The sequence below is a fragment of the Equus caballus genome, chromosome 15 (assembly GCF_041296265.1).
Source record: "Equus caballus isolate H_3958 breed thoroughbred chromosome 15, TB-T2T, whole genome shotgun sequence".
NCBI classification, from domain to species: domain Eukaryota; kingdom Metazoa; phylum Chordata; class Mammalia; order Perissodactyla; family Equidae; genus Equus; species Equus caballus.
This window is the reverse complement of record NC_091698.1, coordinates 93,725,982-93,738,219: the sequence shown is the minus strand read 5'-3', so window position 1 is coordinate 93,738,219 and position 12,238 is coordinate 93,725,982. Positions and strand designations below refer to the sequence as shown.

The window sequence follows — 12,238 nt, the reverse complement described above, 5'->3', positions numbered from 1 at the left end:
GGTGGCACTTTTTCCAGATTGCTATTTTTGTAGTTTTCCCCCGGGAGCTAAATTAGTAAAACAGTCCACCTCAACATGTGGCTGTGCTGGTTCTCCCTGCTTCCCATTAGACAAATACTGTTATGGAATAATGTGACCTATGAGCACAGCAGTGGCTGGGCCTTGTTTTCAGCGACGGGAATGTCTGCACCCAGCTCACAGGTCTCTCGGTCTCTCTCTGTCTCTGTCCCTCTGTCTTTGTCTCTCTCTCCATGTTTCAGGAAAACACAGTAACAGACATGGACTCTCCTTCCACGGATATCATGTATTATGTGATTTCTCTGGCTACTGTACATTTGAACAGTCACTCCTCTGTGCCCAAAACCAAAACCTAAGAAGGGATCTCACATTTGTTAAGCAAATAATATCTACCAGGTGTATCACGTGACTCTTATAGATACATTTTCCTAATTTTTCCTCAAAATTCCCCATGAAGTACCAGTAGCTCCATTTTCCCAAGGCGTTAGGGAATTGAACTTCAGAGAACCAGAATGATCTGCCGAGACATAAAGTGAGTATGGTGCAGAACCAGGAAAGAACGCATATCTGACTCCCAAATCAATGTTTTGTCCATCTCAACTGGACTATAGTTATTAGGCCAAAACACTAGTTGTTGTCTTATTTTTCTGGTGTTTTAGCTTGAACGCAGGAGATAGTTCTTTGGAAGCTGTAAATTGTTGTAAGGACATGAAGGATCATTCTTGTTAGATTCTCTTTCAGGCGGGGCCTCTGAAGGCCATGGCTTCCTGCTGTGCTCCCGCCAGGCTCCGGTGCCCAGAGAAGCTGGGCCGCCCTGGCTCTGAGCAGCGAGAGGACCCATCAGGAAATCGTGATTATCAACGCTCGGTGCTTTGTTCCTGTTCTCAGACAACAAGGGACACGGCGGGAAAGATGGGGGTGGGGGCAGAAAGAGGAAGAAAAAACAGGAAGTGAAGCGGGGGAGGAGGGAAGGAAATGATAGAGAAAACACAGCAGCTTTGAAAAGTCCTTGGCCTGACTTGATTTCTGAGCCGGCATTGGCGGGGCTGGCCCTGCATTTTGGGAAACCAGGTCATGGCGGTAGCGGGGAAGAGAAGCCTGTTTGCTCCAGCTGTGTGGCTGTGCCCATAAGTTCCCACCTCAGAGCACAGGCTGAGGAAAAGGGTGCCCTGGCACAGGGACTGTTTCCCACCGACACTCGAGTATAGACACTGACCAAGGTGAATTTCCAAAGAAGGATCCTGGGGTCAGACCACTTGGGTTGTGGCTAAGAGGCCACATGTGCCACAAAAAGACCTGGAAACCGGAGAGAAGCTGTTGAAGTGATGGGTACCAGGGGTGCGGTCCCATCCCCATTGCTTTCTTCTCAAACGCCCTCCAAATGATAACCCATTTTCAGTGTATATGATTGGGACTTGACTTACCCAACTGGGCCCAACAAGAATCCTGTTTTCTTCTACCACAAAACTAAGAGAGTCAGGCCAGAAGAATGCTGAGTCTCCTCCAGACCATGAGTCTAAGCTACTTCCACAGTTTTTTTCTATCCATTTTGTCCACTCTACTTCTTTACAGATGTGTACAAAACTTCTCCAACTCCCAACGCATACCATTAAGGATGGAAGTCACCTGGTAAGTTGAACCACCACACAAAGAGATAACTATAATAATAGTCCAATCATACTTCAATGCTAATACTAATAATACTTTACAGTGCCCTGAGTACCAGGAGGGGCCGGGAATGTGGACACCCCTAACAGGCAAGCCCACCCACCCCAGCAGTTCCCCAAACTGGCTGCATGCCTGGAAAAGCTAAGAAAAATGTACAGTCCCAAACAGGGGAAGAGGCCAAAGTTTCTGGAGAATTTTGATGTCACCGACCTGGCTCTGGTCCATGACCAGCATTCAGATGATTTGGATCCTAATCCAGCCCTCACCACACCCACCTCCTCCCACCTTATAGATTTGATCACAGAGGTCCTACCAGGGACAGGCTCACTCCAGGGGTCTGTCCCTGATTCTGTAAATTATTGCCCCATCATTCAAACAAACACAAAGCAACAAGAAGTAAGCATATCTTTGAGAGGATTCCAAGCTTTTTGAAGTGACGGCTCGTGGTTTCCTGTTTGAGTCAGCCGCGGGCCAGATGTCCATCAGGAACAGAGATCAAGCAGGGAAAGACACTTATAACTCCTGTCTCGGGTCCCCACAAGCAGCACAACCTCACACAACACCAAGACTAATTTGTTTCTGCCGCCCGCACTTGTGGACAGCTGGAGCCGTTGCCACAGTCCCTCTGCTCCATGCCTGGAGGAGACCGACACCACCTGAGACCACCAGGAGTCCTCATTTCTGTAGCACCTGGCAGCCAGCAGAACATTTTTCAATATCCTGTCTTCTTTGGTCATTTTAAGAGAGGTACAAAGCAGGGGGTAATTACTCCGTTTTAAAAATGGGGAATCTGAAATCCAGAGATATAACATGACTTGTCCAGGGTCACACAACAGAACCAGGACTAGAACAGGCATCTTCTGACCTCTAGTCTAGTGACCTGTGACCTTTTCATTACATCATGTGCTCCCCCCTCCATTCAGTGGAGGGGCTGAGGAATAGCTTAGAACAGCTGTGTGTCTTCCACTTTGAATGGTTCTAAAAAGTGGGAGGGCAAACTGAAGAGAAGGTGAAATAGATGACACGAGACTAAAGAGCCTGAAAGACCACGTTCCCACCCTCCAGGCTGAGCAGATGAGGTATCTAAGGGCCATGGTGGGAGTATGCTCGTCCAAGGTCCCAGCTAACCAGGAGCAGAGTGAAACTTTGAGTCAGGAGACCTCAGTGTGGCCTCTTTCCCACAGTGCCAGGAGCACCTGCCAACACGAAGAACTATGGACAGGCAGGCTTTTAGATAACAAAACAGCTCCCACTCATCGAGTACCTGCTGTGCGTCAGGCATTGCTGAGCACCGTCCATCTGGTAACTACCTGGAACTCGCAGCAAGCACACTAGGTAGCTCTTATTCCTGCCCCCTTTACAGGTGAGGAAATGGAGGTCCTCGTCCAGGGGATTCAGTGGCTGGGTGGTAGAGCCAAGTTTTGAATCAATCTGGCTCAAATTCCTACTCTTAACCCCTATGTAATAAACCCTCTCAAAGCAGTTGCATTGAAAAGGAAAAGGAAAGCAAAGAAAGGGTGAGGACGGCAGAGAGGCAAATTAGTGGAAAGAAACAGGGAATACAGAAGGGCAGTAGGAAAAGACGACAGCTTCATTCCAAAGGCAGAGGAAGGGAGGGACACTCAGGCAGAGAATACTGAGAGGCGCTGTGCAGGGACGACCAGGAATTTGGTCTACAGCCCTCTTGGGTGGCAGCCCACCATCAGTCAGCACCAGCAAATGACATCCTGGCCTTGGTGTTTACACAGCAGTGGGAGGAGGAAGTAGGCTGGGCCAGGGAGAAGATGGAGGGAGAGCCTGAGATGGGAGAGTCTTCAAGGCGGTGGAAGGGATGATGTCTTGGGAACCCAGTGACCATGTCGCAGACGGATGGACCCACTGGGCAGGTGGGCAAGCAAGACTCTGCTGGCAGTCCCCAATTCTAATAGTGCCCACACTCTCAGAGACACCAGGCTTCTGGGGATGCTGCCCGGTTTCAGCCTCACGAAGACCTGGGGAGCGGGATAGGACAGCGGTCATCTCTCACCACTTCACAGACGGAGAGACTAAACCCACAATAATAACAATTGTTGAATAATCATCACAATAACTGCAGCCACCATTTGTGGGCAGCCTAATATGTGTCAAGAAATAAGCTAGATGCTTTACACAGGTTATTCAGTAATTACACAAACTCTGCGAGGGCCGAATGATTATTCTTAATTTATAGTTGAGATAAGCTAAGTAATTTGCTAAAGGTCAAAAAGCTAGTAGGCTATGAGAAAAGCTCTGAACCATTGCCTATTTGACATTTTGGCCCAGATCTCACCTCTGAGCCACATGTGCTGTGAAATGGTGACATGCCTTACCCATGCTGGTGGTGCAACGGTGCTAACCCACAGCCAACTTGGGAGCTGTCAGAGCACACAGGCACAGGTTTTCACTTAACTATATCATCCTCACTGCATCGATACTAAATGTGTGTACATGGGTACACACAATCACGGGACCACATGATTTATCATCTAAACCTGGACGCTTCTGAGAGTGAAAGGGGGCCTATTGATAATGCCACTGGGACAGTAGGCATAACCCCGGACTGTCCCAGGCACACAAGGGCACATGGGCACCCTGACATGATCCACAGTCACGGGGCCGCTTATTGCACACCGGTTGTGTTGGTAGAGAACTCTCTGGGAACATCCTCTGCATCCAAACCACACTAACAGCCTTTTGCAGCCACTCATTCTCGCTTTGCTCACCAGAATGTCTTCTAAACCTGTGGGCTTGTAGGCCTTACATATAAAACAGGCCGATGTAACTTGATTAAAAAGCAGCCATGCTATGATCTGAGAAGCGAGGGTGTGACCACTTTTAGCAACATATTTTAAAAGAACAGTTGAGTTCCTTGTGCCCTGGCACCCAGACCCTGAATGTGCAGCTGTCCTGATAACCAGTCAGTCCTCCAAACGTGGGGCTCGGTGGCTCTCCTTTCCAGGGCGGCCTAAGGCAGCTGGACCAGCAACCAGCGTGGGGAGCAGCTGCCGCTCTGACCCACTGGAGAAAGCGCAGTCTACTTGCAGGACACAAGACCGTGTTTCCTCAGGGGCCGTGCAGCGCTGGGACATGCTGGCCTCCCTCCACTGCCAGCAGGCATGGACCATGTCTGGAGAGCAGGGAGCTGCAGGCCTCTGGCTGGGGATACCCTCTTTCACCCCACTGGCCTGGAGAGGAAGGAGGTGGCATGTAAAGCCTGCTTTTGTCTCACTCTTTCTCCAAGAATCTGCCATCCCAAGAATCTCTGACCAAGAGGAAAGAGAATCTTCTGTTTTTTTGAAACCAGGAAATCAGTCTTGAGTCAAACTCACACCTCAATACAGTAAAGGGAAGCACTAACAAGAAAACCGCAGGTTCCGGTCCTTTCTCTGAAGAGACCATTTCCAGCAGTCACACAATCATGGGCATCACAGGACGTTTAGGCCAGCGGTTTTCTGAGAGCTCTAGAGAAGCTCACTGGTCTCAGATGCCCCAGACACTGAAGGGGCTCCCTGGCAGGGCTCTGGGCCCTCGTTCTGCAATAACACAAACAGGCAGGCTTTTTATCCATTTTGCATATAAGATTCCGCAAGTGATGATTTTTGGTCAATAGGTAAGACCCTTTTTCCAACTTAAGTCAGATTCACAGGTATCAATCTTATTGAAAATGGTGGTACACCTTACAGATAAGGAACTGGAGAATGACTCAGAGAGGCTGAGTGACCAGCCCAAGGTGAACAGCAAGTTGGTGGTGAAATGCACATTTGAACCCAGGTTCCATCTCATCGCCCTCGCTCTAACCACTGTGCTCGACGGCAATGGAGGCACCCAGCCCATCACCCCCAGGTGAGGTATCTGCCAAGAGCCCAGCTCTCTCCTCCCAGGCTCACCTTGTTTCAAGACCCCAGGTTGTGGTTTGACATCTGTCTGTGATCTTTGTCACCCCTAAACGGCCATTAAGATAAGTGCCCCCATGTGAATCACGGGAGGACACTGGTCAATGACTTCAGAAAACTCCACCCAGTGTTTCAGCTGAAGAGAACTGCGAGAGTGAACCCCTTCTCTTTGAGACGGTACTTCACAGCGTTGGTTACATCAGGTCCACCCCGGAGTGGGGGAGTGGGAGACACTTCAGAAACTGAGTGAGGTCAGCCTCCTCACCCTGACAACCCTGAGCACCAGCACAATCACGTCTGAGACTGCTGGGGCATTTTCCTGTGCCTTCCTCCCTTCCCAGGGCTGCAACTACAGGAGCATCGCCTTGGGGGAGGGAAAGGGCCACAGCTTAACAGTTTGAGGCATCAGCAGCTGACACCTGCCTTGTCTCCATCAGGCAGGCAGCATTAAGAGAGAGACAAACATGGTCCAGGCTGCAGAGGCCATGCCTGACCATCACCAGTGACACAGCCAGGACGATGCCCTGATATAGAACACTTTATAGGGGGCAACAAAACCTGGGTCTACCCCCAACTTGGCCTTCGCTGAGCTGCTTGAGCTTTAGTCAGTCACTTTTCCTCTCTGATTTTCAGATGCAACGCTGCTAAATTCAGATATTACAATTCTATACCCCAGCCTCTTGGGGCTACTTTGAAGGTCAAATGAGCTTTTTCTTCTAAAAACCACCATACCTATTTATGTTCACGTTTTATCTCTGCCCTTACGTGGGAAGTTCCTTAAGAGGAGCAGCACATCTTATTTATCTTTACAGGCTATTCTAAGGAGCCCAGAGCCCTGCATAAATGACAAGTGTTGATGGTTGAACTTGTAGAATTCTGCTTCCTTGAGGGCAGTAAACAGCTCCGTGTGGCTGGGGAGGGAGGAAAGAAGTGGCAGAGATCTAGTAGGAAAAGAGGCTGGTGTCAGGCTGTAGAGGACCTTGCAGGCACTGATGCTTACTGTGACGCTGAACAGGACGTTTGTATATCACATGCTTCTGTATGCATTAGTGGGAGGATGGGGCCGTAGAAAGAGCCTGGGGTCTTGAGCTCAATAGTTGTGAACTGTAATTTTTTGAGCCTTGGCTGCCCCATCTGTAGAATGGGAACAATAGCTCCATTTCAGGGTTGATAGGGCTATCCAAGATTAGAAATGACCAGTGCAGTGTGTGGCACCTATTTGAACTTCAGCCAATACGACTGCCCCTAAATAAGTGGGGCAAAGCTGACCTGGACTGTCAGTCAATGACTACTATGGAAGTTCAAGGCCAGTTCTGCCTAGGAGCAAGAAACTAAGAAATGGTACCATGACCAGACTGCACTGAGCACAGCCTGAGAGCTAATCTGGCTGAAACTATCTGTTGTACAAGTTCCTGATGACTCTGGTGTCCTCCAGCATATCATGCAAGCACCTGCAGCTCTCAAGTACCCAAAAGCCACATGGGTCCACACAGCAGGCGCCACCAAGGCCAGAAACCACCTGTGAATGCAGCCCCTGGCCTATGGTACCATCAATGAAGGGCAACTTCCAGGTGGCTTATGTTGGGTGTTCTGGGGAGACCCACTTAAGCCGTGGGGCTGGTTGGAAGGCGAAGCACTGAGGGTTGAGGGGCAGGAGATCTGGACTCTGACTTCTCCTTTGACCCTAAATCTCTCTGACACTGGGCAAGTCACTCACTCCCATCTGTATCAAGAAGGGATCTCTGGAACCAGGGACTCTCCATGTGGACAAGCGCCCTTCAATGGAGTGTTTCTGTAAGAGCTGAATTGATGATATATGTGGCCATTTGAGAAAGCAACTTTCTTACATGGCAGACCTATGCTCCAAACATCCTGAAAATGAAGACCCTCCTGCAGAACGCCCCAATCCACATCTCACAGGAAGATGCTGAAGTCCAGAAGCGCCTGGTTTCTAGTTCTCGCCTGACCAATTCCTGGCTGTGCAACCTTGGTTGAGCTGCTTTACCCCACGGAGCCTTGGTTTCCTCATGTGAACGTCAGAGGTAATGATATCTAGCTCATAGCGTTTGCCAGCAAACTCTGTTTTCTAACACTTCACAGTAAGTGTAAGTCTCATTTCACTCGGACGCTACGAGGCTGGACATCCTTCACCTCCGTGGCCAGAGCCAGACATACTTTCACAAAGGAGGCAAGGGGCAAAGCAGGGGATTTCCATCATTCTTAGTAAGGGGGACAGTCAGAGTCAACACCAGGAGGAGTGACTGAGGCCATACCTGCAACAGCTGAGAGCCGGCTTATTTACACCGCTGACAACGCTCACCCTGGCCTAGGCAGACAGACAATAACACAGCTGCTCCTGTTCCCAGGCCCCCTGCTGTGAGGCAAATCAGGAGTCATATGATCAACATTCTGCTCTGCATTCATTCTCAAGACTCAGAAGGATTCTGCCTTCCCCAACAGTGCAGGGCTGCAGAGGGAGAACTATGCAAACACCCCTGCATCAGGGTCCTGCGCACCCTATGCCTTCCATGGGCAAAAGGGACATGGAAGCTGCAGACGGTAAAATGCCTGAGATAAGATCCCCACAGAAACCGACGACAGGAAAATGCACTTTACCTGTAGGAACCACCGTCTTCTAACAAAATCCATATTCCTAAGCCTAGTGTTCAAGCTCCTCCTTAAATGGGTCCATAGTACTTGAGAACCATTCTTTATATAAACTCTCAGTTTAAGCCCTAATGTGATTTACTGCAGCCTTGTGTTTTCTTGCCCTGTTCTGCAGCCTAGACTTCCATCTCCATCCTTTCTACCATCCTTCAAAGCCAACAGCAGCCTCACCCCTTCCATGAAGTCTTCTCTGATACCCCAGTCCACACTGAACTCTCCCTTTTCTGAACTCCCACAGCACTTTCTATCTGCATAACTTGGCATTTAGCACCCACCCATCCTCATCACTTTTTGACTGGACTGTTGCACCAACCTCCTAACTGGTTTCATCCTGCCTGGACTGTGGCCCTGTACTCTGTAGAAAGAACTTTTTAAAGCACCCATCTGATGATGTGTCTTTCCTGCTTAAAGAATTTCCCACCACCTCCAGGATCAAGTCTAAATGCCACAATATGTTCTCGCCCCTCCTCTGGTGCTACCCACATTCCAGTCACATCAAACTACTCCCTGAGGTTAGGAAGGAGGTGGTATTAAGGGTTGGATGAGAACCAGGTCTCCTGATGACCAGCTGAGGGTTCTCCCCACAGTCCCAGCCTCCCCCAAGTCTAATGCTGGGCCACAGAGAAGCTGGATAGGAGCACATGGCACAGAACTATGGCCAAGGTAAAAACGTCAAGACTAGCTCAGTCCTTAGGCTTGATGGGTTTTCAATATTATAACCACCAGCCAATCCACAAAGCCACCAAGCAGGTGGGTAGGCATCTGAGGCTCAGGCATAAGACAGTTCCTTTGTACTTTACAACAACAGTAAGAAGGTGATTTTATTTCTCCTTTTATAGGAGTGGAAACTGAGGCTTACAAAAGTCAGAGCTCATATCTGGGCTAAAACTGTTGGCCATCACTACCTTGTACCTTCAAGTACCTCCCCCTCAACATATCTGATACTGGGCAACATCACTTAGTTCCTGCTCAGGAGTTCATTCTGTCCAGGAGATCCCACTGATGAGCTCCCTAAGGTTTATGCTCTAAGATCACAGCTGCCCTACTGCTCCTGCAACTCCTTAGATGGAAAGATTGTGAAAAGAAATGTTCATTTAACAGAATAAGGAGGAAATGCCACTCTGTTCTATACTACCCAGAGGTGATCAAAAACCCTTACCAGGCTAATGCTACCCCCATCACACTTCATAGCAACAAGTGTGTATATTATGGGGGAAGGGAAGATGGGTGGAAGAACAAAGTCCACAACAGAGTAAGACTAATATTTGAACAGAAGCACACATGGATCCAGTAGTGTCCTAAAGACGTTTGGCACCAGCTTATCAGAGCCAATTATACGTATCTCTTCCCATCTTTACATTAGGTGAAGTCTTACAAGTAGAAGGAAATTGGCAAACACTCCTAATCAGGTGTGTTTTGTTTTTGTTTTTCCCAGAGAATCAGTTATCAAACATTTATCAACACATCACTAAATGGATCCATGAGAAGGAAATGAGTTGGGAAGACAGGAGATGTACCTCGTAGCTATAGCTCTGCCTTCAACTCACTGTTGCATGGGCACATTTCTTCCCTTCCTTGTCCTCAATTACCTTAAGCTTAAAAGAGGATGGCTTTGAACGGTGGTAGAAAGGATGGAGATGGAAGTCTAGGCTGCAGAACAGGGCAAGAAAACACGAATGAAAAATCCTTGCTTTCCTTACACATAACTAAGACAACGGACATAAGGGCATTTTGGTAAATGCAAAGTTATGAGGACATATTTGGCAATGTCTGTAGACATTTTTGGTTGTCACAACTGGAGTGGGTTGTGGTGCTATTGGCATCTAGTGTGTAGAGGCCAGGGATGCTGCTAAACATCCTACAATGCACAGGAGAGTCCCCCACCTGTCCCCACACAGTAGCCCATTCAAATTCCTTGAAAATACAAGCATCCTGGAGGAAAATAAAGGAAACTGGGTCAGCTCATGAGAACCCTGGGAGGCCAATGGGTGCAGCACATTGTGATGTGTGCTACAGGGTGACAATGCAAGAATAAGTCAAAACTCTGGCCCTAACATGGTGCTGGGCAGAGAATATGAGCTCAGTAACGGTTTGTGGAAAGAGTAAATGGGTCTACAACGCACTTTCTCCAGCAGGTCCACACTCCGGTGTGTGCACAACCCCTCACAGTGACACCAGGTAGAAGAATCTGACAAGTGCTATTTCACCTCCTCTGGGAAGGAAATGAGAAGAAATGGTGTGAAGTTCCAGCCCTGGAGACTTAGGTTAACAAATAAACACTAGCCTGACAGTCACAGCAGCAGTGGGCAGAAGAGAAATTTTATTTAAACCACTTTCTAATATGAGTTGAAACATCTTGAAAAGTGAGGTTTTCAAACCATCCTCTGGGGAGGCAATTGTTAAAAACACAAGGCAGGCCGCCTTGCTTTCCACGCATTCAGAAGCCACTCTTTTTAGACAATCCTTTTATCCCTTGTACCACTTGGGATTGAAAATGCATTTAGCACAAACCACCCGAAGCGGAAACAGTGATGGGTAAAAACACTTGAGGCCTTGTGCCAACCATGGGGGAATCATAACCGAATCGGATGAGGCAGGCGCAGTGCAGACACTCACAAGGAAAAAAGCGATGATATGCAACATACCGACTGTCCCTGAGCCTCTGGGGCCTGGAGTCAGAGGGGCTATGGAGCGAAGCTTAACCACAAGTGTTTCCTAGAAGTCCCCCTGCGAGGCTTCCACTCCCCCGCCCTTGCCCTGGAAGAGGCAGCCGATTTCTCAAGAGTGGATGACAGGACAGAGGACCTCCCTCCGTGTCCCCCTGAAGATCTGAATCTGACCATAAACCATCTGACTCACAAAGCCCTTTAATTAAAAGCCCAAGAGTTCAGAGCTCATTCTAGATGTGACAGGACCCAATGCCTTCTCAGGCCCCAGAACTGTGAGCAGAGTAACAAGGATTGCTTTGCCCTGCCTGTCTAAGAATGACAACTCACTCAACTAGAAATTAGACTGACTATATTCAACTATAAATCAGACTCACAGAATGCCAGAGCTGGAAGCCACCTGAGCGACTGTCTGCCCCACCCACCCCCTGCATTTTCTGAATGAGGGGCTGGTGGCCCAGGAGAAGAGGGCCTGACTCGCAGTTCAACACAGTTTTTTGGGTGCCCAGAAAATGCTTTTTGTCCAAGTCTCTAAACTCCCTCTTGAAGGCTTACTTGGAGCTCAGGAATAAGCTGGCTACAATCCAGACAGGATCTGGGGCCACAGGAGGGAAGTAACCAGCTGTCTGCTTGGCTGAGCTTTGCCCCTTCCATCCTTCACATCCATGACTTGCAATGTGGGTCTTCTTACAGCCATAATGGAGACAAGGAAATCCAGGCTAAGAGAAGTAAGAAATGCACTGAAGGCCAAACAGCTAGTGAATTTCTTTAATTCTGATGCTCGTGCCTTAAACAAATTCTTTTCTTTTTTATTTAAAGTTGTATTATCTAAAGCAACAAAATGATAGCTTCTTCAGTAACGTCCAAATAATTTTGCTACATTACTAATAATCTTTTGACTAATTAGACTGCAAGCGTGACTTTTTTCATAGTAATAATGCCCAATATTTCTGAATATCCTTTATGTACGAAGTACTTTACAAAATAATCTTTCATTATTCAAAAATAGCTTCATGTAACATCTCTCTCTCATTTTACTGAGGCAGACACAAAGGCTCAGAGTGTTTAGGTGAATTTCTCGAGATCACACAGCTTGTCCGTGGCAGAAGTGGGATTCTCTCACAGGTCAGTCTGACTCTGAATCCCGTGTTCCTTCTACCCTAACGACCTGTTTCTCCCCCAGTGACTGTTGACTCAGTGCTCCAGCAGATGCCACAGACTCTGGAGACCAATCTCTTCTGTAAACGTGTCAGCTGGGCATGGTGGTGAGGGCCTGGGTCAGTGGAGCTGATGAATGGAGTGGTAGCT

General features: G+C 48.3%; 1 protein-coding gene across 8 annotated transcripts in view; it reads right to left on the bottom strand.

The window, feature by feature from the left end:
* The window catches only part of CYRIA (CYFIP related Rac1 interactor A), a 102,504-nt gene that overhangs the window by 62,103 nt on the left and 28,163 nt on the right, over positions 1 to 12,238 (bottom strand). The window lies entirely within an intron of this gene.